Genomic DNA, 24,215 nt, shown 5'->3' with positions numbered 1-24,215 from the left:
TGAGTCCGGAGACTCGCGGTGCCATGCCGCATAGCGGAACATCGCATTGAATCCTACGCCAAAACGGCCTCGGCAGCGCGAATGTCTCGGGCCGTCGAGGTCTGCTGCTTTGTCATAAAAGGGTGTTTCGATGGGCATGTCATGGGTGCGATCATACCAGCACTAATGCACCGGATCCCATCAGAACTCCGCAGTTAAGCGTGCTTGGGCGAGAGTAGTACTAGGATGGGTGACCCCCTGGGAAGTCCTCGTGTTGCACCCCTTTTATTTTTTGCCCGCTTTTTTATTTTTTGATAATATTTATTTTTAATTTTTCGGCTTTTGGCTTTTTCTCTTCGGATAATTTTTTTCCCCCGAAAATAAACTGAGTCCGGAGACTCGCGGTGCCATGCCGCATAGCGGAACAGCGCGTTGAATTCTACGCCAGAACGGCCCCGGCAGCGCGAATGTCTCGGGCCGTCGAGGTCTGCTGCTTTGTCATAAAAGGGAGTTTCGAAGGGCATGTCATGGGTGCGATCATACCAGCACTAATGCACCGGATCCCATCAGAACTCCGCAGTTAAGCGTGCTTGGGCGAGAGTTGTACTAGGATGGGTGACCCCCTGGGAAGTCCTCGTGTTGCACCCTTTTTATTTTTTTCTCCACTTTTTTATTTTTTGATAATATTTATTTTTAATTTTTCGGCTTTTGGCTTTTCCTCTTCGGATAATTTTTTTTCCCCGAAAATAAACTGAGTCCGGAGACTGGCGGTGCCATGCCGCATAGCGGGAATAGCGCGTTGAATCCTACGCCAGAACGGCCCCGGCGGCGCGAATGTCTCGGGCCGTCGACGTCTGCTGCTTTGTCATAAAAGGGAGTTTCGATGGGCATGTCATGGGTGCGATCATACCAGCACTAATGCACCGGATCCCATCAGAACTCCGCAGTTAAGCGTGCTTGGGCGAGAGTAGTACTACGATGGGTGACCCCCTGGGAAGTCCTCGTGTTGCACCCCTTTTATTTTTTGCCCGCTTTTTTATTTTTTGATAATATTTATTTTTAATTTTTCGGCTTTTGGCTTTTCCTCTTCGGATAATTTTTTTCCCCCGAAAATAAACTGAGTCCGGAGACTCGCGGTGCCATGCCGCATAGCGGAACAGCGCGTTGAATCCTACGCCAGAACGGCCCCGGCAGCGCGAATGTCTCGGGCCGTCGCGGTCTGCTGCTTTGTCATAAAAGGGAGTTTCGAAGGGCATGTCATGGGTGCGATCATACCAGCACTAATGCACCGGATCCCATCATAACTCCGCAGTTAGGCGTGCTTGGGCGAGAGAAGTACTAGGATGGGTGACCCCCTGGGAAGTCCTCGTGTTGCACCCTTTTTATTTTTTGCCCGCTTTTTTATTTTTTGATAATATTTATTTTTAATTTTTTGGCTTTTGGCTTTTCCTCTTCGGATAATTTTTTCCCCCCGAAAATAAACTGAGTCCGGAGACTGGCGGTGCCATGCCGCATAGCGGAACAGCGCGTTGAATCCTACGCCAGAACGGCCCCGGCAGCGCGAATGTCTCGGGCCGTCGAGGTCCGCTGCTTTGTCATAAAAGGGAGTTTCGAAGGGCATGTCATGGGTGCGATCATACCAGCACTAATGCACCGGATCCCATCAGAACTCCGCAGTTAAGCGTGCTTGGGCGAGAGTAGTACTAGGATGGGTGACCCCCTGGGAAGTCCTCGTGTTGCACCCCTTTTATTTTTTGCCCGCTTTTTTATTTTTTGATAACATTTATTTTTTATTTTTCGGCTTTTGGCTTTTCCTCTTCGGATAATTTTTTTCCCCCGAAAATAAACTGAGTCCGGAGACTGGCGGTGCCATGCCGCATAGCGGAACAGCGCGTTGAATCCTACGCCAGAACGGCCCCGGCAGCGCGAATGTCTCGGGCCGTCGAGGTCTGCTGCTTTGTTATAAAAGGGAGTTTCGAAGGGCATGTCATGGGTGCGATCATACCAGCACTAATGCACCGGATCCCATCAGAACTCCGCAGTTAAGCGTGCTTGGGCGAGAGTAGTACTAGGATGGGTGACCTCCTGGGAAGTCCTCGTGTTGCACCCCTTTTATTTTTTGCCCGCTTTTTTATTTTTTGATAACATTTATTTTTTATTTTTCGGCTTTTGGCTTTTCCTCTTCGGATAATTTTTTTCCCCCAAAAATAAACTGAGTCCGGAGACTGGCGGTGCCATGCCGCATAGCGGAACAGCGCGTTGAATCCTACGCCAGAACGGCCCCGGCAGCGCGAATGTCTCGGGCCGTCGAGGTCTGCTGCTTTGTCATAAAAGGGAGTTTCGAAGGGCATGTCATGGGTGCGATCATACCAGCACTAATGCACCGGATCCCATCAGAACTCCGCAGTTAAGCGTGCTTGGGCGAGAGTAGTACTAGGATGGGTGACCCCCTGGGAAGTCCTCGTGTTGCACCCCTTTTATTTTTTGCCCGCTTTTTTATTTTTTGATAACATTTATTTTTTATTTTTCGGCTTTTGGCTTTTCCTCTTCGGATAATTTTTTTCCCCCGAAAATAAACTGAGTCCGGAGACTGGCGGTGCCATGCCGCATAGCGGAACAGCGTGTTGAATCCTACGCCAGAACGGCCCCGGCAGCGCGAATGTCTCGGGCCGTCGAGGTCTGCTGCTTTGTTATAAAAGGGAGTTTCGAAGGGCATGTCATGGGTGCGATCATACCAGCACTAATGCACCGGATCCCATCAGAACTCCGCAGTTAAGCGTGCTTGGGCGAGAGTAGTACTAGGATGGGTGACCTCCTGGGAAGTCCTCGTGTTGCACCCCTTTTATTTTTTGCCCGCTTTTTTATTTTTTGATAACATTTATTTTTTATTTTTCGGCTTTTGGCTTTTCCTCTTCGGATAATTTTTTTCCCCCGAAAATAAACTGAGTCCGGAGACTGGCGGTGCCATGCCGCATAGCGGAACAGCGCGTTGAATCCTACGCCAGAACGGCCCCGGCAGCGCGAATGTCTCGGGCCGTCGAGGTCTGCTGCTTTGTCATAAAAGGGAGTTTCGAAGGGCATGTCATGGGTGCGATCATACCAGCACTAATGCACCGGATCCCATCAGAACTCCGCAGTTAAGCGTGCTTGGGCGAGAGTAGTACTAGGATGGGTGACCCCCTGGGAAGTCCTCGTGTTGCACCCCTTTTATTTTTTGCCCGCTTTTTTATTTTTTGATAACATTTATTTTTTATTTTTCGGCTTTTGGCTTTTCCTCTTCGGATAATTTTTTTCCCCCGAAAATAAACTGAGTCCGGAGACTGGCGGTGCCATGCCGCATAGCGGAACAGCGTGTTGAATCCTACGCCAGAACGGCCCCGGCAGCGCGAATGTCTCGGGCCGTCGAGGTCTGCTACTTTGTCATAAAAGGGAGTTTCGAAGGGCATGTCTTGAGTGCGATCATACCAGCACTAATGCACCGGATCCTATCAGAACTCCGCAGTTAAGCGTGCTTGGGCGAGAGTAGTACTAGGATGGGTGACCCCCTGGGAAGTCCTCATGTTGCACCCTTTTTATTTTTTGCCCGCTTTTTTATTTTTTGATAATATTTATTTTTAATTTTTTGGCTTTTGGCTTTTCCTCTTCGGATAATTTTTTTCCCCCGACAATAAACTGGGTCCGGAGACTGGCGGTGCCATGCCGCATAGCGGGACCAGTGCGTTGAATCCTACGCCAGAACGGCCCTGGCAGCGCGAATGTCTCGGGCCGTCGAGGTCTGCTGCTTTGTCATAAAAAGGAGTTTCGAAGGGCATATCATTGGTGCGATCATACCAGCACTAATGCACCGGATCCCATCAGAACTCCGCAGTTAAGCGTGCTTGGGCGAGAGTAGTACTAGGATGGGTGACCCCCTGGGAAGTCCTCGTGTTGCACCCCTTTTATTTTTTGCCCGCTTTTTTCTTTTTTGATAACATTTATTTTTAATTTTTTGGCTTTTGGCTTTTCCTCTTCGGATAATTTTTTTCCCTCGAAAATAAACTGAGTCCGGAGACTCGCGGTGCCATGCCGCATAGCGGAACATCGCATTGAATCCTACGCCAAAACGGCCTCGGCAGCGCGAATGTCTCGGGCCGTCGAGGTCTGCTGCTTTGTCATAAAAGGGTGTTTCGATGGGCATGTCATGGGTGCGATCATACCAGCACTAATGCACCGGATCCCATCAGAACTCCGCAGTTAAGCGTGCTTGGGCGAGAGTAGTACTAGGATGGGTGACCCCCTGGGAAGTCCTCGTGTTGCACCCCTTTTATTTTTTGCCCGCTTTTTTATTTTTTGATAATATTTATTTTTAATTTTTCGGCTTTTGGCTTTTTCTCTTCGGATAATTTTTTTCCCCCGAAAATAAACTGAGTCCGGAGACTCGCGGTGCCATGCCGCATAGCGGAACAGCGCGTTGAATCCTACGCCAGAACGGCCCCGGCAGCGCGAATGTCTCGGGCCGTCGAGGTCTGCTGCTTTGTCATAAAAGGGAGTTTCGAAGGGCATGTCATGGGTGCGATCATACCAGCACTAATGCACCGGATCCCATCAGAACTCCGCAGTTAAGCGTGCTTGGGCGAGAGTTGTACTAGGATGGGTGACCCCCTGGGAAGTCCTCGTGTTGCACCCTTTTTATTTTTTTCTCCACTTTTTTATTTTTTGGTAATATTTATTTTTAATTTTTCGGCTTTTGGCTTTTCCTCTTCGGATAATTTTTTTCCCCCGAAAATAAACTGAGTCCGGAGACTGGCGGTGCCATGCCGCATAGCGGGAATAGCGCGTTGAATCCTACGCCAAAACGGCCCCGGCGGCGCGAATGTCTCGGGCCGTCGACGTCTGCTGCTTTGTCATAAAAGGGAGTTTCGATGGGCATGTCATGGGTGCGATCATACCAGCACTAATGCACCGGATCCCATCAGAACTCCGCAGTTAAGCATGCTTGGGCGAGAGTAGTACTACGATGGGTGACCCCCTGGGAAGTCCTCGTGTTGCACCCCTTTTATTTTTTGCCCGCTTTTTTATTTTTTGATAATATTTATTTTTAATTTTTCGGCTTTTGGCTTTTCCTCTTCGGATAATTTTTTTCCCCCGAAAATAAACTGAGTCCGGAGACTCGCGGTGCCATGCCGCATAGCGGAACAGCGCGTTGAATCCTACGCCAGAACGGCCCCGGCAGCGCGAATGTCTCGGGCCGTCGCGGTCTGCTGCTTTGTCATAAAAGGGAGTTTCGAAGGGCATGTCATGGGTGCGATCATACCAGCACTAATGCACCGGATCCCATCATAACTCCGCAGTTAGGCGTGCTTGGGCGAGAGAAGTACTAGGATGGGTGACCCCCTGGGAAGTCCTCGTGTTGCACCCTTTTTATTTTTTGCCCGCTTTTTTATTTTTTGATAATATTTATTTTTAATTTTTTGGCTTTTGGCTTTTCCTCTTCGGATAATTTTTTCCCCCCGAAAATAAACTGAGTCCGGAGACTGGCGGTGCCATGCCGCATAGCGGAACAGCGCGTTGAATCCTACGCCAGAACGGCCCCGGCAGCGCGAATGTCTCGGGCCGTCGAGGTCCGCTGCTTTGTCATAAAAGGGAGTTTCGAAGGGCATGTCATGGGTGCGATCATACCAGCACTAATGCACCGGATCCCATCAGAACTCCGCAGTTAAGCGTGCTTGGGCGAGAGTAGTACTAGGATGGGTGACCCCCTGGGAAGTCCTCGTGTTGCACCCCTTTTATTTTTTGCCCGCTTTTTTATTTTTTGATAACATTTATTTTTTATTTTTCGGCTTTTGGCTTTTCCTCTTCGGATAATTTTTTTCCCCCGAAAATAAACTGAGTCCGGAGACTGGCGGTGCCATGCCGCATAGCGGAACAGCGCGTTGAATCCTACGCCAGAACGGCCCCGGCAGCGCGAATGTCTCGGGCCGTCGAGGTCTGCTGCTTTGTCATAAAAGGGAGTTTCGAAGGGCATGTCATGGGTGCGATCATACCAGCACTAATGCACCGGATCCCATCAGAACTCCGCTGTTAAGCGTGCTTGGGCGAGAGTAGTACTAGGATGGGTGACCCCCTGGGAAGTCCTCGTGTTGCACCCCTTTTATTTTTTGCCCGCTTTTTTATTTTTTGATAACATTTATTTTTTATTTTTCGGCTTTTGGCTTTTCCTCTTCGGATAATTTTTTTCCCCCGAAAATAAACTGAGTCCGGAGACTGGCGGTGCCATGCCGCATAGCGGAACAGCGTGTTGAATCCTACGCCAGAACGGCCCCGGCAGCGCGAATGTCTCGGGCCGTCGAGGTCTGCTACTTTGTCATATAAGGGAGTTTCGAAGGGCATGTCTTGGGTGCGATCATACCAGCACTAATGCACCGGATCCTATCAGAACTCCGCAGTTAAGCGTGCTTGGGCGAGAGTAGTACTAGGATGGGTGACCCCCTGGGAAGTCCTCATGTTGCACCCTTTTTATTTTTTGCCCGCTTTTTTATTTTTTGATAATATTTATTTTTAATTTTTTGGCTTTTGGCTTTTCCTCTTCGGATAATTTTTTTCCCCCGACAATAAACTGCGTCCGGAGACTGGCGGTGCCATGCCGCATAGCGGGACCAGCGCGTTGAATCCTACGCCAGAACGGCCCCGGCAGCGCGAATGTCTCGGGCCGTCGAGGTCTGCTGCTTTGTCATAAAAGGGAGTTTCGAAGGGCATATCATGGGTGCGATCATACCAGCACTAATGCACCGGATCCCATCAGAACTCCGCAGTTAAGCGTGCTTGGGCGAGAGTAGTACTAGGATGGGTGACCCCCTGGGAAGTCCTCGTGTTGCACCCCTTTTATTTTTTGCCCGCTTTTTTCTTTTTTGATAACATTTATTTTTAATTTTTTGGCTTTTGGCTTTTCCTCTTCGGATAATTTTTTTCCCTCGAAAATAAACTGAGTCCGGAGACTCGCGGTGCCATGCCGCATAGCGGAACAGCGCATTGAATCCTACGCCAGAACGGCCTCGGCAGCGCGAATGTCTCGGGCCGTCGAGGTCTGCTGCTTTGTCATAAAAGGGAGTTTCGAAGGGCATGTCATGGGTGCGATCATACCAGCACTAATGCACCGGATCCCATCAGAACTCCGCAGTTAAGCGTGCTTGGGCGAGAGTAGTACTAGGATGGGTGACCCCCTGGGAAGTCCTCGTGTTGCACCCCTTTTATTTTTTGCCCGCTTTTTTATTTTTTGATAACATTTATTTTTTATTTTTCGGCTTTTGGCTTTTCCTCTTCGGATAATTTTTTTCCCCCGAAAATAAACTGAGTCCGGAGACTGGCGGTGCCATGCCGCATAGCGGAACAGCGTGTTGAATCCTACGCCAGAACGGCCCCGGCAGCGCGAATGTCTCGGGCCGTCGAGGTCTGCTACTTTGTCATAAAAGGGAGTTTCGAAGGGCATGTCTTGAGTGCGATCATACCAGCACTAATGCACCGGATCCTATCAGAACTCCGCAGTTAAGCGTGCTTGGGCGAGAGTAGTACTAGGATGGGTGACCCCCTGGGAAGTCCTCATGTTGCACCCTTTTTATTTTTTGCCCGCTTTTTTATTTTTTGATAATATTTATTTTTAATTTTTTGGCTTTTGGCTTTTCCTCTTCGGATAATTTTTTTCCCCCGACAATAAACTGGATCCGGAGACTGGCGGTGCCATGCCGCATAGCGGGACCAGCGCGTTGAATCCTACGCCAGAACGGCCCCGGCAGCGAGAATGTCTCGGGCCGTCGAGGTCTGCTGCTTTGTCATAAAAGGGAGTTTCGAAGGGCATATCATGGGTGCGATCATACCAGCACTAATGCACCGGATCCCATCAGAACTCCGCAGTTAAGCGTGCTTGGGCGAGAGTAGTACTAGGATGGGTGACCCCCTGGGAAATCCTCGTGTTGCACCCCTTTTATTTTTTGCCCGCTTTTTTCTTTTTTGATAACATTTATTTTTAATTTTTTGGCTTTTGGCTTTTCCTCTTCGGATAATTTTTTTCCCTCGAAAATAAACTGAGTCCGGAGACTCGCGGTGCCATGCCGCATAGCGGAACATCGCATTGAATCCTACGCCAAAACGGCCTCGGCAGCGCGAATGTCTCGGGCCGTCGAGGTCTGCTGCTTTGTCATAAAAGGGTGTTTCGATGGGCATGTCATGGGTGCGATCATACCAGCACTAATGCACCGGATCCCATCAGAACTCCGCAGTTAAGCGTGCTTGGGCGAGAGTAGTACTAGGATGGGTGACCCCCTGGGAAGTCCTCGTGTTGCACCCCTTTTATTTTTTGCCCGCTTTTTTATTTTTTGATAATATTTATTTTTAATTTTTCGGCTTTTGGCTTTTTCTCTTCGGATAATTTTTTTCCCCCGAAAATAAACTGAGTCCGGAGACTCGCGGTGCCATGCCGCATAGCGGAACAGCGCGTTGAATCCTACGCCAGAACGGCCCCGGCAGCGCGAATGTCTCGGGCCGTCGAGGTCTGCTGCTTTGTCATAAAAGGGAGTTTCGAAGGGCATGTCATGGGTGCGATCATACCAGCACTAATGCACCGGATCCCATCAGAACTCCGCAGTTAAGCGTGCTTGGGCGAGAGTTGTACTAGGATGGGTGACCCCCTGGGAAGTCCTCGTGTTGCACCCTTTTTAATTTTTTCTCCACTTTTTTATTTTTTGATAATATTTATTTTTAATTTTTCGGCTTTTGGCTTTTCCTCTTCGGATAATTTTTTTCCCCCGAAAATGAACTGAGTCCGGAGACTGGCGGTGCCATGCCGCATAGCGGGAATAGCGCGTTGAATCCTACGCCAGAACGGCCCCGGCGGCGCGAATGTCTCGGGCCGTCGACGTCTGCTGCTTTGTCATAAAAGGGAGTTTCGATGGGCATGTCATGGGTGCGATCATACCAGCACTAATGCACCGGATCCCATCAGAACTCCGCAGTTAAGCGTGCTTGGGCGAGAGTAGTACTAGGATGGGTGACCCCCTGGGAAGTCCTCGTGTTGCACCCCTTTTATTTTTTGCCCGCTTTTTTATTTTTTGATAATATTTATTTTTAATTTTTCGGCTTTTGGCTTTTTCTCTTCGGATAATTTTTTTCCCCCGAAAATAAACTGAGTCCGGAGACTCGCGGTGCCATGCCGCATAGCGGAACAGCGCGTTGAATCCTACGCCAGAACGGCCCCGGCAGCGCGAATGTCTCGGGCCGTCGAGGTCTGCTGCTTTGTCATAAAAGGGAGTTTCGAAGGGCATGTCATGGGTGCGATCATACCAGCACTAATGCACCGGATCCCATCAGAACTCCGCAGTTAAGCGTGCTTGGGCGAGAGTTGTACTAGGATGGGTGACCCCCTGGGAAGTCCTCGTGTTGCACCCTTTTTAATTTTTTCTCCACTTTTTTATTTTTTGATAATATTTATTTTTAATTTTTCGGCTTTTGGCTTTTCCTCTTCGGATAATTTTTTTCCCCCGAAAATGAACTGAGTCCGGAGACTGGCGGTGCCATGCCGCATAGCGGGAATAGCGCGTTGAATCCTACGCCAGAACGGCCCCGGCGGCGCGAATGTCTCGGGCCGTCGACGTCTGCTGCTTTGTCATAAAAGGGAGTTTCGATGGGCATGTCATGGGTGCGATCATACCAGCACTAATGCACCGGATCCCATCAGAACTCCGCAGTTAAGCGTGCTTGGGCGAGAGTAGTACTACGATGGGTGACCCCCTGGGAAGTCCTCGTGTTGCACCCCTTTTATTTTTTGCCCGCTTTTTTATTTTTTGATAATATTTATTTTTAATTTTTCGGCTTTTGGCTTTTCCTCTTCGGATAATTTTTTTTCCCCGAAAATAAACTGAGTCCGGAGACTCGCGGTGCCATGCCGCATAGCGGAACAGCGCGTTGAATCCTACGCCAGAACGGCCCCGGCAGCGCGAATGTCTCGGGCCGTCGCGGTCTGCTGCTTTGTCATAAAAGGGAGTTTCGAAGGGCATGTCATGGGTGCGATCATACCAGCACTAATGCACCGGATCCCATCATAACTCCGCAGTTAGGCGTGCTTGGGCGAGAGAAGTACTAGGATGGGTGACCCCCTGGGAAGTCCTCGTGTTGCACCCTTTTTATTTTTTGCCCGCTTTTTTATTTTTTGATAATATTTATTTTTAATTTTTTGGCTTTTGGCTTTTCCTCTTCGGATAATTTTTTCCCCCCGAAAATAAACTGAGTCCGGAGACTGGCGGTGCCATGCCGCATAGCGGAACAGCGCGTTGAATCCTACGCCAGAACGGCCCCGGCAGCGCGAATGTCTCGGGCCGTCGAGGTCCGCTGCTTTGTCATAAAAGGGAGTTTCAAAGGGCATGTCATGGGTGCGATCATACCAGCACTAATGCACCGGATCCCATCAGAACTCCGCAGTTAAGCGTGCTTGGGCGAGAGTTGTACTAGGATGGGTGACCCCCTGGGAAGTCCTCGTGTTGCACCCCTTTTATTTTTTGCCCGCTTTTTTATTTTTTGATAACATTTATTTTTTATTTTTCGGCTTTTGGCTTTTCCTCTTCGGATAATTTTTTTCCCCCGAAAATAAACTGAGTCCGGAGACTGGCGGTGCCATGCCGCATAGCGGAACAGCGCGTTGAATCCTACGCCAGAACGGCCCCGGCAGCGCGAATGTCTCGGGCCGTCGAGGTCTGCTGCTTTGTCATAAAAGGGAGTTTCGAAGGGCATGTCATGGGTGCGATCATACCAGCACTAATGCACCGGATCCCATCAGAACTCCGCAGTTAAGCGTGCTTGGGCGAGAGTTGTACTAGGATGGGTGACCCCCTGGGAAGTCCTCGTGTTGCACCCTTTTTATTTTTTTCTCCACTTTTTTATTTTTTGATAATATTTATTTTTAATTTTTCGGCTTTTGGCTTTTCCTCTTCGGATAATTTTTTTCCCCCGAAAATAAACTGAGTCCGGAGACTGGCGGTGCCATGCCGCATAGCGGGAATAGCGCGTTGAATCCTACGCCAGAACGGCCCCGGCGGCGCGAATGTCTCGGGCCGTCGACGTCTGCTGCTTTGTCATAAAAGGGAGTTTCGATGGGCATGTCATGGGTGCGATCATACCAGCACTAATGCACCGGATCCCATCAGAACTCCGCAGTTAAGCGTGCTTGGGCGAGAGTAGTACTACGATGGGTGACCCCCTGGGAAGTCCTCGTGTTGCACCCCTTTTATTTTTTGCCCGCTTTTTTATTTTTTGATAATATTTATTTTTAATTTTTCGGCTTTTGGCTTTTCCTCTTCGGATAATTTTTTTCCCCCGAAAATAAACTGAGTCCGGAGACTCGCGGTGCCATGCCGCATAGCGGAACAGCGCGTTGAATCCTACGCCAGAACGGCCCCGGCAGCGCGAATGTCTCGGGCCGTCGCGGTCTGCTGCTTTGTCATAAAAGGGAGTTTCGAAGGGCATGTCATGGGTGCGATCATACCAGCACTAATGCACCGGATCCCATCATAACTCCGCAGTTAGGCGTGCTTGGGCGAGAGGAGTACTAGGATGGGTGACCCCCTGGGAATTCCTCGTGTTGCACCCTTTTTATTTTTTGCCCGCTTTTTTATTTTTTGATAATATTTATTTTTAATTTTTTGGCTTTTGGCTTTTCCTCTTCGGATAATTTTTTCCCCCCGAAAATAAACTGAGTCCGGAGACTGGCGGTGCCATGCCGCATAGCGGAACAGCGCGTTGAATCCTACGCCAGAACGGCCCCGGCAGCGCGAATGTCTCGGGCCGTCGAGGTCTGCTGCTTTGTCATAAAAGGGAGTTTCGAAGGGCATGTCATGGGTGCGATCATACCAGCACTAATGCACCGGATCCCATCAGAACTCCGCAGTTAAGCGTGCTTGGGCGAGAGTAGTACTAGGATGGGTGACCCCCTGGGAAGTCCTCGTGTTGTACCCCTTTTATTTTTTGCCCGCTTTTTTATTTTTTGATAACATTTATTTTTTATTTTTCGGCTTTTGGCTTTTCCTCTTCGGATAATTTTTTTCCCCCGAAAATAAACTGAGTCCGGAGACTGGCGGTGCCATGCCGCATAGCGGAACAGCGTGTTGAATCCTACGCCAGAACGGCCCCGGCAGCGCGAATGTCTCGGGCCGTCGAGGTCTGCTGTTTTGTTATAAAAGGGAGTTTCGAAGGGCATGTCATGGGTGCGATCATACCAGCACTAATGCACCGGATCCGATCAGAACTCCGCAGTTAAGCGTGCTTGGGCGAGAGTAGTACTAGGATGGGTGACCCCCTGGGAAGTCCTCGTGTTGCACCCCTTTTATTTTTTGCCCGCTTTTTTATTTTTTGATAATATTTATTTTTAATTTTTTGGCTTTTGGCTTTTCCTCTTCGGATAATTTTTTCCCCCCGAAAATAAACTAAGTCCGGAGACTGGCGGTGCCATGCCGCATAGCGGAACAGCGCGTTGAATCCTACGCCAGAACGGCCCCGGCAGCGCGAATGTCTCGGGCCGTCGAGGTCCGCTGCTTTGTCATAAAAGGGAGTTTCGAAGGGCATGTCATGGGTGCGATCATACCAGCACTAATGCACCGGATCCCATCAGAACTCCGCAGTTAAGCGTGCTTGGGCGAGAGTAGTACTAGGATGGGTGACCCCCTGGGAAGTCCTCGTGTTGCACCCCTTTTATTTTTTGCCCGCTTTTTTATTTTTTGATAACATTTATTTTTTATTTTTCGGCTTTTGGCTTTTCCTCTTCGGATAATTTTTTTCCCCCGAAAATAAACTGAGTCCGGAGACTGGCGGTGCCATGCCGCATAGCGGAACAGCGCGTTGAATCCTACGCCAGAACGGCCCCGGCAGCGCGAATGTCTCGGGCCGTCGAGGTCTGCTGCTTTGTCATAAAAGGGAGTTTCGAAGGGCATGTCATGGGTGCGATCATACCAGCACTAATGCACCGGATCCCATCAGAACTCCGCAGTTAAGCGTGCTTGGGCGAGAGTTGTACTAGGATGGGTGACCCCCTGGGAAGTCCTCGTGTTGCACCCTTTTTATTTTTTTCTCCACTTTTTTATTTTTTGATAATATTTATTTTTAATTTTTCGGCTTTTGGCTTTTCCTCTTCGGATAATTTTTTTCCCCCGAAAATAAACTGAGTCCGGAGACTGGCGGTGCCATGCCGCATAGCGGGAATAGCGCGTTGAATCCTACGCCAGAACGGCCCCGGCGGCGCGAATGTCTCGGGCCGTCGACGTCTGCTGCTTTGTCATAAAAGGGAGTTTCGATGGGCATGTCATGGGTGCGATCATACCAGCACTAATGCACCGGATCCCATCAGAACTCCGCAGTTAAGCGTGCTTGGGCGAGAGTAGTACTACGATGGGTGACCCCCTGGGAAGTCCTCGTGTTGCACCCCTTTTATTTTTTGCCCGCTTTTTTATTTTTTGATAATATTTATTTTTAATTTTTCGGCTTTTGGCTTTTCCTCTTCGGATAATTTTTTTCCCCCGAAAATAAACTGAGTCCGGAGACTCGCGGTGCCATGCCGCATAGCGGAACAGCGCGTTGAATCCTACGCCAGAACGGCCCCGGCAGCGCGAATGTCTCGGGCCGTCGCGGTCTGCTGCTTTGTCATAAAAGGGAGTTTCGAAGGGCATGTCATGGGTGCGATCATACCAGCACTAATGCACCGGATCCCATCATAACTCCGCAGTTAGGCGTGCTTGGGCGAGAGGAGTACTAGGATGGGTGACCCCCTGGGAAGTCCTCGTGTTGCACCCTTTTTATTTTTTGCCCGCTTTTTTATTTTTTGATAATATTTATTTTTAATTTTTTGGCTTTTGGCTTTTCCTCTTCGGATAATTTTTTCCCCCCGAAAATAAACTGAGTCCGGAGACTGGCGGTGCCATGCCGCATAGCGGAACAGCGCGTTGAATCCTACGCCAGAACGGCCCCGGCAGCGCGAATGTCTCGGGCCGTCGAGGTCTGCTGCTTTGTCATAAAAGGGAGTTTCGAAGGGCATGTCATGGGTGCGATCATACCAGCACTAATGCACCGGATCCCATCAGAACTCCGCAGTTAAGCGTGCTTGGGCGAGAGTAGTACTAGGATGGGTGACCCCCTGGGAAGTCCTCGTGTTGTACCCCTTTTATTTTTTGCCCGCTTTTTTATTTTTTGATAACATTTATTTTTTATTTTTCGGCTTTTGGCTTTTCCTCTTCGGATAATTTTTTTCCCCCGAAAATAAACTGAGTCCGGAGACTGGCGGTGCCATGCCGCATAGCGGAACAGCGTGTTGAATCCTACGCCAGAACGGCCCCGGCAGCGCGAATGTCTCGGGCCGTCGAGGTCTGCTGTTTTGTTATAAAAGGGAGTTTCGAAGGGCATGTCATGGGTGCGATCATACCAGCACTAATGCACCGGATCCGATCAGAACTCCGCAGTTAAGCGTGCTTGGGCGAGAGTAGTACTAGGATGGGTGACCCCCTGGGAAGTCCTCGTGTTGCACCCCTTTTATTTTTTGCCCGCTTTTTTATTTTTTGATAACATTTATTTTTTATTTTTCGGCTTTTGGCTTTTCCTCTTCGGATAATTTTTTTCCCTCGAAAATAAACTGAGTCCGGAGACTCGCGGTGCCATGCCGCATAGCGGAACAGCGCGTTGAATCCTACGCCAGAACGGCCCCGGCAGCGCGAATGTCTCGGGCCGTCGAGGTCTGCTGCTTTGTCATAAAAGGGTGTTTCGATGGGCATGTCATGGGTGCGATCATACCAGCACTAATGCACCGGATCCCATCAGAACTCCGCAGTTAAGCGTGCTTGGGCGAGAGTAGTACTAGGATGGGTGACCCCCTGGGAAGTCCTCGTGTTGCACCCTTTTTATTTTTTGCCCGCTTTTTTATTTTTTGATAATATTTATTTTTAATTTTTCGGCTTTTGGCTTTTCCTCTTCGGATAATTTTTTTCCCCCGAAAATAAACTGAGTCCGGAGACTCGCGGTGCCATGCCGCATAGCGGAACAGCGCGTTGAATCCTACGCCAGAACGGCCCCGGCAGCGCGAATGTCTCGGGCCGTCGCGGTCTGCTGCTTTGTCATAAAAGGGAGTTTCGAAGGGCATGTCATGGGTGCGATCATACCAGCACTAATGCACCGGATCCCATCATAACTCCGCAGTTAGGCGTGCTTGGGCGAGAGAAGTACTAGGATGGGTGACCCCCTGGGAAGTCCTCGTGTTGCACCCTTTTTATTTTTTGCCCGCTTTTTTATTTTTTGATAATATTTATTTTTAATTTTTTGGCTTTTGGCTTTTCCTCTTCGGATAATTTTTTCCCCCCGAAAATAAACTAAGTCCGGAGACTGGCGGTGCCATGCCGCATAGCGGAACAGCGCGTTGAATCCTACGCCAGAACGGCCCCGGCAGCGCGAATGTCTCGGGCCGTCGAGGTCCGCTGCTTTGTCATAAAAGGGAGTTTCGAAGGGCATGTCATGGGTGCGATCATACCAGCACTAATGCACCGGATCCCATCAGAACTCCGCAGTTAAGCGTGCTTGGGCGAGAGTAGTACTAGGATGGGTGACCCCCTGGGAAGTCCTCGTGTTGCACCCCTTTTATTTTTTGCCCGCTTTTTTATTTTTTGATAACATTTATTTTTTATTTTTCGGCTTTTGGCTTTTCCTCTTCGGATAATTTTTTTCCCCCGAAAATAAACTGAGTCCGGAGACTGGCGGTGCCATGCCGCATAGCGGAACAGCGTGTTGAATCCTACGCCAGAACGGCCCCGGCAGCGCGAATGTCTCGGGCCGTCGAGGTCTGCTGTTTTGTTATAAAAGGGAGTTTCGAAGGGCATGTCATGGGTGCGATCATACCAGCACTAATGCACCGGATCCGATCAGAACTCCGCAGTTAAGCGTGCTTGGGCGAGAGTAGTACTAGGATGGGTGACCCCCTGGGAAGTCCTCGTGTTGCACCCCTTTTATTTTTTGCCCGCTTTTTTATTTTTTGATAACATTTATTTTTTATTTTTCGGCTTTTGGCTTTTCCTCTTCGGATAATTTTTTTCCCCCGAAAATAAACTGAGTCCGGAGACTGGCGGTGCCATGCCGCATAGCGGAACAGCGCGTTGAATCCTACGCCAGAACGGCCCCGGCAGCGCGAATGTCTCGGGCCGTCGAGGTCTGCTGCTTTGTCATAAAAGGGAGTTTCGAAGGGCATGTCATGGGTGCGATCATACCAGCACTAATGCACCGGATCCCATCAGAACTCCGCAGTTAAGCGTGCTTGGGCGAGAGTTGTACTAGGATGGGTGACCCCCTGGGAAGTCCTCGTGTTGCACCCTTTTTATTTTTTTCTCCACTTTTTTATTTTTTGATAATATTTATTTTTAATTTTTCGGCTTTTGGCTTTTCCTCTTCGGATAATTTTTTTCCCCCGAAAATAAACTGAGTCCGGAGACTGGCGGTGCCATGCCGCATAGCGGGAATAGCGCGTTGAATCCTACGCCAGAACGGCCCCGGCGGCGCGAATGTCTCGGGCCGTCGACGTCTGCTGCTTTGTCATAAAAGGGAGTTTCGATGGGCATGTCATGGGTGCGATCATACCAGCACTAATGCACCGGATCCCATCAGAACTCCGCAGTTAAGCGTGCTTGGGCGAGAGTAGTACTACGATGGGTGACCCCCTGGGAAGTCCTCGTGTTGCACCCCTTTTATTTTTCGCCCGCTTTTTTATTTTTTGATAATATTTATTTTTAATTTTTCGGCTTTTGGCTTTTCCTCTTCGGATAATTTTTTTCCCCCGAAAATAAACTGAGTCCGGAGACTCGCGGTGCCATGCCGCATAGCGGAACAGCGCGTTGAATCCTACGCCAGAACGGCCCCGGCAGCGCGAATGTCTCGGGCCGTCGCGGTCTGCTGCTTTGTCATAAAAGGGAGTTTCGAAGGGCATGTCATGGGTGCGATCATACCAGCACTAATGCACCGGATCCCATCATAACTCCGCAGTTAGGCGTGCTTGGGCGAGAGGAGTACTAGGATGGGTGACCCCCTGGGAAGTCCTCGTGTTGCACCCTTTTTATTTTTTGCCCGCTTTTTTATTTTTTGATAATATTTATTTTTAATTTTTTGGCTTTTGGCTTTTCCTCTTCGGATAATTTTTTCCCCCCGAAAATAAACTGAGTCCGGAGACTGGCGGTGCCATGCCGCATAGCGGAACAGCGCGTTGAATCCTACGCCAGAACGGCCCCGGCAGCGCGAATGTCTCGGGCCGTCGAGGTCTGCTGCTTTGTCATAAAAGGGAGTTTCGAAGGGCATGTCATGGGTGCGATCATACCAGCACTAATGCACCGGATCCCATCAGAACTCCGCAGTTAAGCGTGCTTGGGCGAGAGTAGTACTAGGATGGGTGACCCCCTGGGAAGTCCTCGTGTTGCACCCCTTTTATTTTTTGCCCGCTTTTTTATTTTTTGATAACATTTATTTTTTATTTTTCGGCTTTTGGCTTTTTCTCTTCGGATAATTTTTTTCCCCCGAAAATAAACTGAGTCCGGAGACTGGCGGTGCCATGCCGCATAGCGGAACAGCGTGTTGAATCCTACGCCAGAACGGCCCCGGCAGCGCGAATGTCTCGGGCCGTCGAGGTCTGCTGCTTTGTTATAAAAGGGAGTTTCGAAGGGCATGTCATGGGTGCGATCATACCAGCACTAATGCACCGGATCCCATCAGAACTCCGCAGTTAAGCGTGCTTGGGCGAGAGTAGTACTAGGATGGGTGACCCCCTGGGAAGTCCTCGTGTTGCACCCCTTTTATTTTTTGCCCGCTTTTTTATTTTTTGATAACATTTATTTTTTATTTTTCGGCTTTTGGCTTTTCCTCTTCGGATAATTTTTTTCCCCCGAAAATAAACTGAGTCCGGAGACTGGCGGTGCCATGCCGCATAGCGGAACAGCGCGTTGAATCCTACGCCAGAACGGCCCCGGCAGCGCGAATGTCTCGGGCCGTCGAGGTCTGCTGCTTTGTCATAAAAGGGAGTTTCGAAGGGCATGTCATGGGTGCGATCATACCAGCACTAATGCACCGGATCCCATCAGAACTCCGCAGTTAAGCGTGCTTGGGCGAGAGTAGTACTAGGATGGGTGACCCCCTGGGAAGTCCTCGTGTTGCACCCCTTTTATTTTTTGCCCGCTTTTTTATTTTTTGATAACATTTATTTTTTATTTTTCGGCTTTTGGCTTTTCCTCTTCGGATAATTTTTTTCCCCCGAAAATAAACTGAGTCCGGAGACTGGCGGTGCCATGCCGCATAGCGGAACAGCGTGTTGAATCCTACGCCAGAACGGCCCCGGCAGCGCGAATGTCTCGGGCCGTCGAGGTCTGCTACTTTGTCATAAAAGGGAGTTTCGAAGGGCATGTCTTGAGTGCGATCATACCAGCACTAATGCACCGGATCCTATCAGAACTCCGCAGTTAAGCGTGCTTGGGCGAGAGTAGTACTAGGATGGGTGACCCCCTGGGAAGTCCTCATGTTGCACCCTTTTTATTTTTTGCCCGCTTTTTTATTTTTTGATAATATTTATTTTTAATTTTTTGGCTTTTGGCTTTTCCTCTTCGGATAATTTTTTTCCCCCGACAATAAACTGGGTCCGGAGACTGGCGGTGCCATGCCGCATAGCGGGACCAGCGCGTTGAATCCTACGCCAGAACGGCCCCGGCAGCGCGAATGTTTCGGGCCGTCGAGGTCTGCTGCTTTGTCATAAAAGGGAGTTTCGAAGGGCATATCATTGGTGCGATCATACCAGCACTAATGCACCGGATCCCATCAGAACTCCGCAGTTAAGCGTGCTTGGGCGAGAGTAGTACTAGGATGGGTGACCCCCTGGGAAGTCCTCGTGTTGCTTTGCCCGCTTTTTTCTTTTTTGATAACATTTATTTTTAATTTTTTGGCTTTTGGCTTTTCCTCTTCGGATAATTTTTTTCCCTCGAAAATAAACTGAGTCCGGAGACTCGCGGTGCCATGCCGCATAGCGGAACATCGCATTGAATCCTACGCCAAAACGGCCTCGGCAGCGCGAATGTCTCGGGCCGTCGAGGTCTGCTGCTTTGTCATAAAAGGGTGTTTCGATGGGCATGTCATGGGTGCGATCATACCAGCACTAATGCACCGGATCCCATCAGAACTCCGCAGTTAAGCGTGCTTGGGCGAGAGTAGTACTAGGATGGGTGACCTCCTGGGAAGTCCTCGTGTTGCACCCCTTTTATTTTTTGCCCGCTTTTTTATTTTTTGATAATATTTATTTTTAATTTTTCGGCTTTTGGCTTTTTCTCTTCGGATAATTTTTTTCCCCCGAAAATAAACTGAGTCCGGAGACTCGCGGTGCCATGCCGCATAGCGGAACAGCGCGTTGAATCCTACGCCAGAACGGCCCCGGCAGCGCGAATGTCTCGGGCCGTCGAGGTCTGCTGCTTTGTCATAAAAGGGGGTTTCGAAGGGCATGTCATGGGTGCGATCATACCAGCACTAATGCACCGGATCCCATCAGAACTCCGCAGTTAAGCGTGCTTGGGCGAGAGTTGTACTAGGATGGGTGACCCCCTGGGAAGTCCTCGTGTTGCACCCTTTTTATTTTTTTCTCCACTTTTTTATTTTTTGATAATATTTATTTTTAATTTTTCGGCTTTTGGCTTTTCCTCTTCGGATAATTTTTTTCCCCCGAAAATAAACTGAGTCCGGAGACTGGCGGTGCCATGCCGCATAGCGGGAATAGCGCGTTGAATCCTACGCCAGAACGGCCCCGGCGGCGCGAATGTCTCGGGCCGTCGACGTCTGCTGCTTTGTCATAAAAGGGAGTTTCGATGGGCATGTCATGGGTGCGATCATACCAGCACTAATGCACCGGATCCCATCAGAACTCCGCAGTTAAGCGTGCTTGGGCGAGAGTAGTACTACGATGGGTGACCCCCTGGGAAGTCCTCGTGTTGCACCCCTTTTATTTTTTGCCCGCTTTTTTATTTTTTGATAATATTTATTTTTAATTTTTCGGCTTTTGGCTTTTCCTCTTCGGATAATTTTTTTCCCCCGAAAATAAACTGAGTCCGGAGACTCGCGGTGCCATGCCGCATAGCGGAACAGCGCGTTGAATCCTACGCCAGAACGGCCCCGGCAGCGCGAATGTCTCGGGCCGTCGCGGTCTGCTGCTTTGTCATAAAAGGGAGTTTCGAAGGGCATGTCATGGGTGCGATCATACCAGCACTAATGCACCGGATCCCATCATAACTCCGCAGTTAGGCGTGCTTGGGCGAGAGAAGTACTAGGATGGGTGACCCCCTGGGAAGTCCTCGTGTTGCACCCTTTTTATTTTTTGCCCGCTTTTTTATTTTTTGATAATATTTATTTTTAATTTTTTGGCTTTTGGCTTTTCCTCTTCGGATAATTTTTTTCCCTTGAAAATAAACTGAGTCCGGAGACTCGCGGTGCCATGCCGCATAGCGGAACAGCGCATTGAATCCTACGCCAGAACGGCCTCGGCAGCGCGAATGTCTCGGGCCGTCGAGGTCTGCTGCTTTGTCATAAAAGGGAGTTTCGAAGGGCATGTCATGGGTGCGATCATACCAGCACTAATGCACCGGATCCCATCAGAACTCCGCAGTTAAGCGTGCTTGGGCGAGAGTAGTACTAGGATGGGTGACCCCCTGGGAAGTCCTCGTGTTGCACCCCTTTTATTTTTTGCCCGCTTTTTTATTTTTTGATAACATTTATTTTTTATTTTTCGGCTTTTGGCTTTTCCTCTTCGGATAATTTTTTTCCCCCGAAAATAAACTGAGTCCGGAGACTGGCGGTGCCATGCCGCATAGCGGAACAGCGTGTTGAATCCTACGCCAGAACGGCCCCGGCAGCGCGAATGTCTCGGGCCGTCGAGGTCTGCTACTTTGTCATATAAGGGAGTTTCGAAGGGCATGTCTTGGGTGCGATCATACCAGCACTAATGCACCGGATCCTATCAGAACTCCGCAGTTAAGCGTGCTTGGGCGAGAGTAGTACTAGGATGGGTGACCCCCTGGGAAGTCCTCATGTTGCACCCTTTTTATTTTTTGCCCGCTTTTTTATTTTTTGATAATATTTATTTTTAATTTTTTGGCTTTTGGCTTTTCCTCTTCGGATAATTTTTTTCCCCCGACAATAAACTGGGTCCGGAGACTGGCGGTGCCATGCCGCATAGCGGGACCAGCGCGTTGAATCCTACGCCAGAACGGCCCCGGCAGCGCGAATGTCTCGGGCCGTCGAGGTCTGCTGCTTTGTCATAAAAGGGAGTTTCGAAGGGCATATCATGGGTGCGATCATACCAGCACTAATGCACCGGATCCCATCAGAACTCCGCAGTTAAGCGTGCTTGGGCGAGAGTAGTACTAGGATGGGTGACCCCCTGGGAAGTCCTCGTGTTGCACCCCTTTTATTTTTTGCCCGCTTTTTTCTTTTTTGATAACATTTATTTTTAATTTTTTGGCTTTTGGCTTTTCCTCTTCGGATAATTTTTTTCCCTTGAAAATAAACTGAGTCCGGAGACTCGCGGTGCCATGCCGCATAGCGGAACAGCGCATTGAATCCTACGCCAGAACGGCCTCGGCAGCGCGAATGTCTCGGGCCGTCGAGGTCTGCTGCTTTGTCATAAAAGGGAGTTTCGAAGGGCATGTCATGGGTGCGATCATACCAGCACTAATGCACCGGATCCCATCAGAACTCCGCAGTTAAGCGTGCTTGGGCGAGAGTAGTACTAGGATGGGTGACCCCCTGGGAAGTCCTCGTGTTGCACCCCTTTTATTTTTTGCCCGCTTTTTTATTTTTTGATAACATTTATTTTTTATTTTTCGGCTTTTGGCTTTTCCTCTTCGGATAATTTTTTTCCCCCGAAAATAAACTGAGTCCGGAGACTGGCGGTGCCATGCCGCATAGCGGAACAGCGTGTTGAATCCTACGCCAGAACGGCCCCGGCAGCGCGAATGTCTCGGGCCGTCGAGGTCTGCTACTTTGTCATAAAAGGGAGTTTCGAAGGGCATGTCTTGAGTGCGATCATACCAGCACTAATGCACCGGATCCTATCAGAACTCCGCAGTTAAGCGTGCTTGGGCGAGAGTAGTACTAGGATGGGTGACCCCCTGGGAAGTCCTCATGTTGCACCCTTTTTATTTTTTGCCCGCTTTTTTATTTTTTGATAATATTTATTTTTAATTTTTTGGCTTTTGGCTTTTCCTCTTCGGATAATTTTTTTCCCCCGACAATAAACTGGATCCGAAGACTGGCGGTGCCATGCCGCATAGCGGGACCAGCGCGTTGAATCCTACGCCAGAACGGCCCCGGCAGCGAGAATGTCTCGGGCCGTCGAGGTCTGCTGCTTTGTCATAAAAGGGAGTTTCGAAGGGCATATCATGGGTGCGATCATACCAGCACTAATGCACCGGATCCCATCAGAACTCCGCAGTTAAGCGTGCTTGGGCGAGAGTAGTACTAGGATGGGTGACCCCCTGGGAAGTCCTCGTGTTGCACCCCTTTTATTTTTTGCCCGCTTTTTTCTTTTTTGATAACATTTATTTTTAATTTTTTGGCTTTTGGCTTTTCCTCTTCGGATAATTTTTTTCCCTCGAAAATAAACTGAGTCCGGAGACTCGCGGTGCCATGCCGCATAGCGGAACATCGCATTGAATCCTACGCCAAAACGGCCTCGGCAGCGCGAATGTCTCGGGCCGTCGAGGTCTGCTGCTTTGTCATAAAAGGGTGTTTCGATGGGCATGTCATGGGTGCGATCATACCAGCACTAATGCACCGGATCCCATCAGAACTCCGCAGTTAAGCGTGCTTGGGCGAGAGTAGTACTAGGATGGGTGACCCCCTGGGAAGTCCTCGTGTTGCACCCCTTTTATTTTTTGCCCGCTTTTTTATTTTTTGATAATATTTATTTTTAATTTTTCGGCTTTTGGCTTTTTCTCTTCGGATAATTTTTTTCCCCCGAAAATAAACTGAGTCCGGAGACTCGCGGTGCCATGACACATAGCGGAACAGCGCGTTGAATCCTACGCCAGAACGGCCCCGGCAGCGCGAATGTCTCGGGCCGTCGAGGTCTGCTGCTTTGTCATAAAAGGGAGTTTTGAAGGGCATGTCATGGGTGCGATCATACCAGCACTAATGCACCGGATCCCATCAGAACTCCGCAGTTAAGCGTGCTTGGGCGAGAGTTGTACTAGGATGGGTGACCCCCTGGGAAGTCCTCGTGTTGCACCCTTTTTATTTTTTTCTCCACTTTTTTATTTTTTGATAATATTCATTTTTAATTTTTCGGCTTTTGGCTTTTCCTCTTCGGATAATTTTTTTCCCCCGAAAATGAACTGAGTCCGGAGACTAGCGGTGCCATGCCGCATAGCGGGAATAGCGCGTTGAATCCTACGCCAGAACGGCCCCGGCGGCGCGAATGTCTCGGGCCGTCGACGTCTGCTGCTTTGTCATAAAAGGGAGTTTCGATGGGCATGTCATGGGTGCGATCATACCAGCACTAATGCACCGGATCCCATCAGAACTCCGCAGTTAAGCGTGCTTGGGCGAGAGTAGTACTACGATGGGTGACCCCCTGGGAAGTCCTCGTGTTGCACCCCTTTTATTTTTTGCCCGCTTTTTTATTTTTTGATAATATTTATTTTTAATTTTTCGGCTTTTGGCTTTTCCTCTTCGGATAATTTTTTTTCCCCGAAAATAAACTGAGTCCGGAGACTCGCGGTGCCATGCCGCATAGCGGAACAGCGCGTTGAATCCTACGCCAGAACGGCCCCGGCAGCGCGAATGTCTCGGGCCGTCGCGGTCTGCTGCTTTGTCATAAAAGGGAGTTTCGAAGGGCATGTCATAGGTGCGATCATACCAGCACTAATGCACCGGATCCCATCATAACTCCGCAGTTAGGCGTGCTTGGGCGAGAGAAGTACTAGGATGGGTGACCCCCTGGGAAGTCCTCGTGTTGCACCCTTTTTATTTTTTGCCCGCTTTTTTATTTTTTGATAATATTTATTTTTAATTTTTTGGCTTTTGGCTTTTCCTCTTCGGATAATTTTTTCCCCCCGAAAATAAACTGAGTCCGGAGACTGGCGGTGCCATGCCGCATAGCGGAACAGCGCGTTGAATCCTACGCCAGAACGGCCCCGGCAGCGCGAATGTCTCGGGCCGTCGAGGTCCGCTGCTTTGTC

The 24,215-nt window shown here is 49.5% G+C and overlaps 57 non-coding genes and 9 pseudogenes across 57 annotated transcripts; all 66 read left to right on the top strand.

The window, feature by feature from the left end:
- Positions 1–143: 143 nt before the first annotated feature.
- On the top strand, positions 144–262 carry LOC149757295 (5S ribosomal RNA). The gene has a single exon (XR_016403014.1). It is a non-coding gene; the product is annotated as a 5S ribosomal RNA (ribosomal RNA).
- Positions 263–508: 246 nt separating this feature from the next.
- On the top strand, positions 509–627 carry LOC149757294 (5S ribosomal RNA). Its single transcript, XR_016401617.1, has one exon. It is a non-coding gene; the product is annotated as a 5S ribosomal RNA (ribosomal RNA).
- A 248-nt stretch (positions 628–875) lies between these two features.
- Positions 876–994, top strand: LOC149757293 (5S ribosomal RNA). Its single transcript, XR_016412740.1, has one exon. It is a non-coding gene; the product is annotated as a 5S ribosomal RNA (ribosomal RNA).
- Positions 995–1,240: 246 nt separating this feature from the next.
- LOC149757292 (5S ribosomal RNA) lies at positions 1,241–1,359 on the top strand (annotated as a pseudogene).
- Positions 1,360–1,605: 246 nt separating this feature from the next.
- Positions 1,606–1,724, top strand: LOC149757291 (5S ribosomal RNA). Its single transcript, XR_016403003.1, has one exon. It is a non-coding gene; the product is annotated as a 5S ribosomal RNA (ribosomal RNA).
- A 246-nt stretch (positions 1,725–1,970) lies between these two features.
- On the top strand, positions 1,971–2,089 carry LOC149757290 (5S ribosomal RNA). The gene has a single exon (XR_016410233.1). It is a non-coding gene; the product is annotated as a 5S ribosomal RNA (ribosomal RNA).
- A 246-nt stretch (positions 2,090–2,335) lies between these two features.
- Positions 2,336–2,454, top strand: LOC149757289 (5S ribosomal RNA). Its single transcript, XR_016402992.1, has one exon. It is a non-coding gene; the product is annotated as a 5S ribosomal RNA (ribosomal RNA).
- Positions 2,455–2,700: 246 nt separating this feature from the next.
- Positions 2,701–2,819, top strand: LOC149757288 (5S ribosomal RNA). Its single transcript, XR_016410222.1, has one exon. It is a non-coding gene; the product is annotated as a 5S ribosomal RNA (ribosomal RNA).
- Positions 2,820–3,065: 246 nt separating this feature from the next.
- Positions 3,066–3,184, top strand: LOC149757287 (5S ribosomal RNA). Its single transcript, XR_016402981.1, has one exon. It is a non-coding gene; the product is annotated as a 5S ribosomal RNA (ribosomal RNA).
- A 246-nt stretch (positions 3,185–3,430) lies between these two features.
- On the top strand, positions 3,431–3,549 carry LOC149757286 (5S ribosomal RNA). The gene has a single exon (XR_016408668.1). It is a non-coding gene; the product is annotated as a 5S ribosomal RNA (ribosomal RNA).
- Positions 3,550–3,796: 247 nt separating this feature from the next.
- On the top strand, positions 3,797–3,915 carry LOC149757285 (5S ribosomal RNA). Its single transcript, XR_016401814.1, has one exon. It is a non-coding gene; the product is annotated as a 5S ribosomal RNA (ribosomal RNA).
- Positions 3,916–4,161: 246 nt separating this feature from the next.
- On the top strand, positions 4,162–4,280 carry LOC149757284 (5S ribosomal RNA). Its single transcript, XR_016402970.1, has one exon. It is a non-coding gene; the product is annotated as a 5S ribosomal RNA (ribosomal RNA).
- Positions 4,281–4,526: 246 nt separating this feature from the next.
- LOC149757283 (5S ribosomal RNA) lies at positions 4,527–4,645 on the top strand. Its single transcript, XR_016401616.1, has one exon. It is a non-coding gene; the product is annotated as a 5S ribosomal RNA (ribosomal RNA).
- Positions 4,646–4,893: 248 nt separating this feature from the next.
- On the top strand, positions 4,894–5,012 carry LOC149757282 (5S ribosomal RNA). The gene has a single exon (XR_016403218.1). It is a non-coding gene; the product is annotated as a 5S ribosomal RNA (ribosomal RNA).
- A 246-nt stretch (positions 5,013–5,258) lies between these two features.
- Positions 5,259–5,377, top strand: LOC149757281 (5S ribosomal RNA; annotated as a pseudogene).
- A 246-nt stretch (positions 5,378–5,623) lies between these two features.
- Positions 5,624–5,742, top strand: LOC149757280 (5S ribosomal RNA). Its single transcript, XR_016402959.1, has one exon. It is a non-coding gene; the product is annotated as a 5S ribosomal RNA (ribosomal RNA).
- A 246-nt stretch (positions 5,743–5,988) lies between these two features.
- LOC149757279 (5S ribosomal RNA) lies at positions 5,989–6,107 on the top strand. The gene has a single exon (XR_016402000.1). It is a non-coding gene; the product is annotated as a 5S ribosomal RNA (ribosomal RNA).
- A 246-nt stretch (positions 6,108–6,353) lies between these two features.
- Positions 6,354–6,472, top strand: LOC149757278 (5S ribosomal RNA). Its single transcript, XR_016407221.1, has one exon. It is a non-coding gene; the product is annotated as a 5S ribosomal RNA (ribosomal RNA).
- A 247-nt stretch (positions 6,473–6,719) lies between these two features.
- LOC149757277 (5S ribosomal RNA) lies at positions 6,720–6,838 on the top strand. The gene has a single exon (XR_016402947.1). It is a non-coding gene; the product is annotated as a 5S ribosomal RNA (ribosomal RNA).
- A 246-nt stretch (positions 6,839–7,084) lies between these two features.
- On the top strand, positions 7,085–7,203 carry LOC149757276 (5S ribosomal RNA). The gene has a single exon (XR_016402936.1). It is a non-coding gene; the product is annotated as a 5S ribosomal RNA (ribosomal RNA).
- A 246-nt stretch (positions 7,204–7,449) lies between these two features.
- On the top strand, positions 7,450–7,568 carry LOC149757275 (5S ribosomal RNA). Its single transcript, XR_016408667.1, has one exon. It is a non-coding gene; the product is annotated as a 5S ribosomal RNA (ribosomal RNA).
- A 247-nt stretch (positions 7,569–7,815) lies between these two features.
- Positions 7,816–7,934, top strand: LOC149757274 (5S ribosomal RNA). Its single transcript, XR_016410057.1, has one exon. It is a non-coding gene; the product is annotated as a 5S ribosomal RNA (ribosomal RNA).
- Positions 7,935–8,180: 246 nt separating this feature from the next.
- Positions 8,181–8,299, top strand: LOC149757273 (5S ribosomal RNA). Its single transcript, XR_016402925.1, has one exon. It is a non-coding gene; the product is annotated as a 5S ribosomal RNA (ribosomal RNA).
- A 246-nt stretch (positions 8,300–8,545) lies between these two features.
- LOC149757272 (5S ribosomal RNA) lies at positions 8,546–8,664 on the top strand. The gene has a single exon (XR_016401615.1). It is a non-coding gene; the product is annotated as a 5S ribosomal RNA (ribosomal RNA).
- A 248-nt stretch (positions 8,665–8,912) lies between these two features.
- LOC149757271 (5S ribosomal RNA) lies at positions 8,913–9,031 on the top strand. Its single transcript, XR_016402914.1, has one exon. It is a non-coding gene; the product is annotated as a 5S ribosomal RNA (ribosomal RNA).
- A 246-nt stretch (positions 9,032–9,277) lies between these two features.
- Positions 9,278–9,396, top strand: LOC149757270 (5S ribosomal RNA). Its single transcript, XR_016401613.1, has one exon. It is a non-coding gene; the product is annotated as a 5S ribosomal RNA (ribosomal RNA).
- Positions 9,397–9,644: 248 nt separating this feature from the next.
- LOC149757269 (5S ribosomal RNA) lies at positions 9,645–9,763 on the top strand. Its single transcript, XR_016412739.1, has one exon. It is a non-coding gene; the product is annotated as a 5S ribosomal RNA (ribosomal RNA).
- A 246-nt stretch (positions 9,764–10,009) lies between these two features.
- Positions 10,010–10,128, top strand: LOC149757268 (5S ribosomal RNA; annotated as a pseudogene).
- Positions 10,129–10,374: 246 nt separating this feature from the next.
- On the top strand, positions 10,375–10,493 carry LOC149757267 (5S ribosomal RNA). The gene has a single exon (XR_016401377.1). It is a non-coding gene; the product is annotated as a 5S ribosomal RNA (ribosomal RNA).
- A 246-nt stretch (positions 10,494–10,739) lies between these two features.
- On the top strand, positions 10,740–10,858 carry LOC149757266 (5S ribosomal RNA). The gene has a single exon (XR_016401612.1). It is a non-coding gene; the product is annotated as a 5S ribosomal RNA (ribosomal RNA).
- A 248-nt stretch (positions 10,859–11,106) lies between these two features.
- Positions 11,107–11,225, top strand: LOC149757265 (5S ribosomal RNA). The gene has a single exon (XR_016412738.1). It is a non-coding gene; the product is annotated as a 5S ribosomal RNA (ribosomal RNA).
- A 246-nt stretch (positions 11,226–11,471) lies between these two features.
- LOC149757264 (5S ribosomal RNA) lies at positions 11,472–11,590 on the top strand (annotated as a pseudogene).
- A 246-nt stretch (positions 11,591–11,836) lies between these two features.
- LOC149757263 (5S ribosomal RNA) lies at positions 11,837–11,955 on the top strand. Its single transcript, XR_016401989.1, has one exon. It is a non-coding gene; the product is annotated as a 5S ribosomal RNA (ribosomal RNA).
- Positions 11,956–12,201: 246 nt separating this feature from the next.
- LOC149757262 (5S ribosomal RNA) lies at positions 12,202–12,320 on the top strand. Its single transcript, XR_016404031.1, has one exon. It is a non-coding gene; the product is annotated as a 5S ribosomal RNA (ribosomal RNA).
- A 246-nt stretch (positions 12,321–12,566) lies between these two features.
- Positions 12,567–12,685, top strand: LOC149757261 (5S ribosomal RNA). The gene has a single exon (XR_016402903.1). It is a non-coding gene; the product is annotated as a 5S ribosomal RNA (ribosomal RNA).
- Positions 12,686–12,931: 246 nt separating this feature from the next.
- LOC149757260 (5S ribosomal RNA) lies at positions 12,932–13,050 on the top strand. Its single transcript, XR_016401611.1, has one exon. It is a non-coding gene; the product is annotated as a 5S ribosomal RNA (ribosomal RNA).
- Positions 13,051–13,298: 248 nt separating this feature from the next.
- On the top strand, positions 13,299–13,417 carry LOC149757259 (5S ribosomal RNA). The gene has a single exon (XR_016412737.1). It is a non-coding gene; the product is annotated as a 5S ribosomal RNA (ribosomal RNA).
- Positions 13,418–13,663: 246 nt separating this feature from the next.
- LOC149757258 (5S ribosomal RNA) lies at positions 13,664–13,782 on the top strand (annotated as a pseudogene).
- A 246-nt stretch (positions 13,783–14,028) lies between these two features.
- On the top strand, positions 14,029–14,147 carry LOC149757257 (5S ribosomal RNA). The gene has a single exon (XR_016401988.1). It is a non-coding gene; the product is annotated as a 5S ribosomal RNA (ribosomal RNA).
- A 246-nt stretch (positions 14,148–14,393) lies between these two features.
- LOC149757256 (5S ribosomal RNA) lies at positions 14,394–14,512 on the top strand. Its single transcript, XR_016404030.1, has one exon. It is a non-coding gene; the product is annotated as a 5S ribosomal RNA (ribosomal RNA).
- Positions 14,513–14,758: 246 nt separating this feature from the next.
- On the top strand, positions 14,759–14,877 carry LOC149757255 (5S ribosomal RNA). Its single transcript, XR_016411847.1, has one exon. It is a non-coding gene; the product is annotated as a 5S ribosomal RNA (ribosomal RNA).
- A 246-nt stretch (positions 14,878–15,123) lies between these two features.
- On the top strand, positions 15,124–15,242 carry LOC149757254 (5S ribosomal RNA; annotated as a pseudogene).
- Positions 15,243–15,488: 246 nt separating this feature from the next.
- Positions 15,489–15,607, top strand: LOC149757253 (5S ribosomal RNA). The gene has a single exon (XR_016402892.1). It is a non-coding gene; the product is annotated as a 5S ribosomal RNA (ribosomal RNA).
- Positions 15,608–15,853: 246 nt separating this feature from the next.
- LOC149757252 (5S ribosomal RNA) lies at positions 15,854–15,972 on the top strand. Its single transcript, XR_016404029.1, has one exon. It is a non-coding gene; the product is annotated as a 5S ribosomal RNA (ribosomal RNA).
- Positions 15,973–16,218: 246 nt separating this feature from the next.
- LOC149757251 (5S ribosomal RNA) lies at positions 16,219–16,337 on the top strand. Its single transcript, XR_016401610.1, has one exon. It is a non-coding gene; the product is annotated as a 5S ribosomal RNA (ribosomal RNA).
- Positions 16,338–16,585: 248 nt separating this feature from the next.
- LOC149757250 (5S ribosomal RNA) lies at positions 16,586–16,704 on the top strand. The gene has a single exon (XR_016412736.1). It is a non-coding gene; the product is annotated as a 5S ribosomal RNA (ribosomal RNA).
- Positions 16,705–16,950: 246 nt separating this feature from the next.
- Positions 16,951–17,069, top strand: LOC149757249 (5S ribosomal RNA; annotated as a pseudogene).
- A 246-nt stretch (positions 17,070–17,315) lies between these two features.
- Positions 17,316–17,434, top strand: LOC149757248 (5S ribosomal RNA). Its single transcript, XR_016402881.1, has one exon. It is a non-coding gene; the product is annotated as a 5S ribosomal RNA (ribosomal RNA).
- Positions 17,435–17,680: 246 nt separating this feature from the next.
- LOC149757247 (5S ribosomal RNA) lies at positions 17,681–17,799 on the top strand. Its single transcript, XR_016402870.1, has one exon. It is a non-coding gene; the product is annotated as a 5S ribosomal RNA (ribosomal RNA).
- A 246-nt stretch (positions 17,800–18,045) lies between these two features.
- Positions 18,046–18,164, top strand: LOC149757246 (5S ribosomal RNA). The gene has a single exon (XR_016402859.1). It is a non-coding gene; the product is annotated as a 5S ribosomal RNA (ribosomal RNA).
- A 246-nt stretch (positions 18,165–18,410) lies between these two features.
- Positions 18,411–18,529, top strand: LOC149757245 (5S ribosomal RNA). The gene has a single exon (XR_016408666.1). It is a non-coding gene; the product is annotated as a 5S ribosomal RNA (ribosomal RNA).
- A 247-nt stretch (positions 18,530–18,776) lies between these two features.
- On the top strand, positions 18,777–18,895 carry LOC149757244 (5S ribosomal RNA). Its single transcript, XR_016405227.1, has one exon. It is a non-coding gene; the product is annotated as a 5S ribosomal RNA (ribosomal RNA).
- A 233-nt stretch (positions 18,896–19,128) lies between these two features.
- On the top strand, positions 19,129–19,247 carry LOC149757243 (5S ribosomal RNA). Its single transcript, XR_016410211.1, has one exon. It is a non-coding gene; the product is annotated as a 5S ribosomal RNA (ribosomal RNA).
- A 246-nt stretch (positions 19,248–19,493) lies between these two features.
- Positions 19,494–19,612, top strand: LOC149757242 (5S ribosomal RNA). The gene has a single exon (XR_016401609.1). It is a non-coding gene; the product is annotated as a 5S ribosomal RNA (ribosomal RNA).
- Positions 19,613–19,860: 248 nt separating this feature from the next.
- LOC149757241 (5S ribosomal RNA) lies at positions 19,861–19,979 on the top strand. The gene has a single exon (XR_016412735.1). It is a non-coding gene; the product is annotated as a 5S ribosomal RNA (ribosomal RNA).
- Positions 19,980–20,225: 246 nt separating this feature from the next.
- On the top strand, positions 20,226–20,344 carry LOC149757240 (5S ribosomal RNA; annotated as a pseudogene).
- Positions 20,345–20,590: 246 nt separating this feature from the next.
- Positions 20,591–20,709, top strand: LOC149757239 (5S ribosomal RNA). The gene has a single exon (XR_016402848.1). It is a non-coding gene; the product is annotated as a 5S ribosomal RNA (ribosomal RNA).
- A 246-nt stretch (positions 20,710–20,955) lies between these two features.
- On the top strand, positions 20,956–21,074 carry LOC149757238 (5S ribosomal RNA). The gene has a single exon (XR_016407220.1). It is a non-coding gene; the product is annotated as a 5S ribosomal RNA (ribosomal RNA).
- A 247-nt stretch (positions 21,075–21,321) lies between these two features.
- LOC149757237 (5S ribosomal RNA) lies at positions 21,322–21,440 on the top strand. The gene has a single exon (XR_016402836.1). It is a non-coding gene; the product is annotated as a 5S ribosomal RNA (ribosomal RNA).
- A 246-nt stretch (positions 21,441–21,686) lies between these two features.
- LOC149757236 (5S ribosomal RNA) lies at positions 21,687–21,805 on the top strand. The gene has a single exon (XR_016402825.1). It is a non-coding gene; the product is annotated as a 5S ribosomal RNA (ribosomal RNA).
- Positions 21,806–22,051: 246 nt separating this feature from the next.
- On the top strand, positions 22,052–22,170 carry LOC149757235 (5S ribosomal RNA). The gene has a single exon (XR_016408665.1). It is a non-coding gene; the product is annotated as a 5S ribosomal RNA (ribosomal RNA).
- A 247-nt stretch (positions 22,171–22,417) lies between these two features.
- Positions 22,418–22,536, top strand: LOC149757234 (5S ribosomal RNA). The gene has a single exon (XR_016402814.1). It is a non-coding gene; the product is annotated as a 5S ribosomal RNA (ribosomal RNA).
- A 246-nt stretch (positions 22,537–22,782) lies between these two features.
- On the top strand, positions 22,783–22,901 carry LOC149757233 (5S ribosomal RNA). Its single transcript, XR_016402803.1, has one exon. It is a non-coding gene; the product is annotated as a 5S ribosomal RNA (ribosomal RNA).
- A 246-nt stretch (positions 22,902–23,147) lies between these two features.
- LOC149757232 (5S ribosomal RNA) lies at positions 23,148–23,266 on the top strand. The gene has a single exon (XR_016401607.1). It is a non-coding gene; the product is annotated as a 5S ribosomal RNA (ribosomal RNA).
- Positions 23,267–23,514: 248 nt separating this feature from the next.
- LOC149757231 (5S ribosomal RNA) lies at positions 23,515–23,633 on the top strand. Its single transcript, XR_016412734.1, has one exon. It is a non-coding gene; the product is annotated as a 5S ribosomal RNA (ribosomal RNA).
- A 246-nt stretch (positions 23,634–23,879) lies between these two features.
- LOC149757230 (5S ribosomal RNA) lies at positions 23,880–23,998 on the top strand (annotated as a pseudogene).
- The last annotated feature ends 217 nt before the right edge of the window (positions 23,999–24,215 follow it).

The sequence above is a fragment of the Phoenix dactylifera genome, chromosome 4 (genome assembly GCF_051530095.1).
Source record: "Phoenix dactylifera cultivar Ajwa chromosome 4, Ajwa_hap1_PhDact_Kaust_v1.1, whole genome shotgun sequence".
NCBI classification, from domain to species: Eukaryota; Viridiplantae; Streptophyta; class Magnoliopsida; order Arecales; family Arecaceae; genus Phoenix; species Phoenix dactylifera.
The sequence above is the reverse complement of the archived record's forward strand: the minus strand, read 5'-3'. Positions and strand labels throughout refer to the sequence as shown.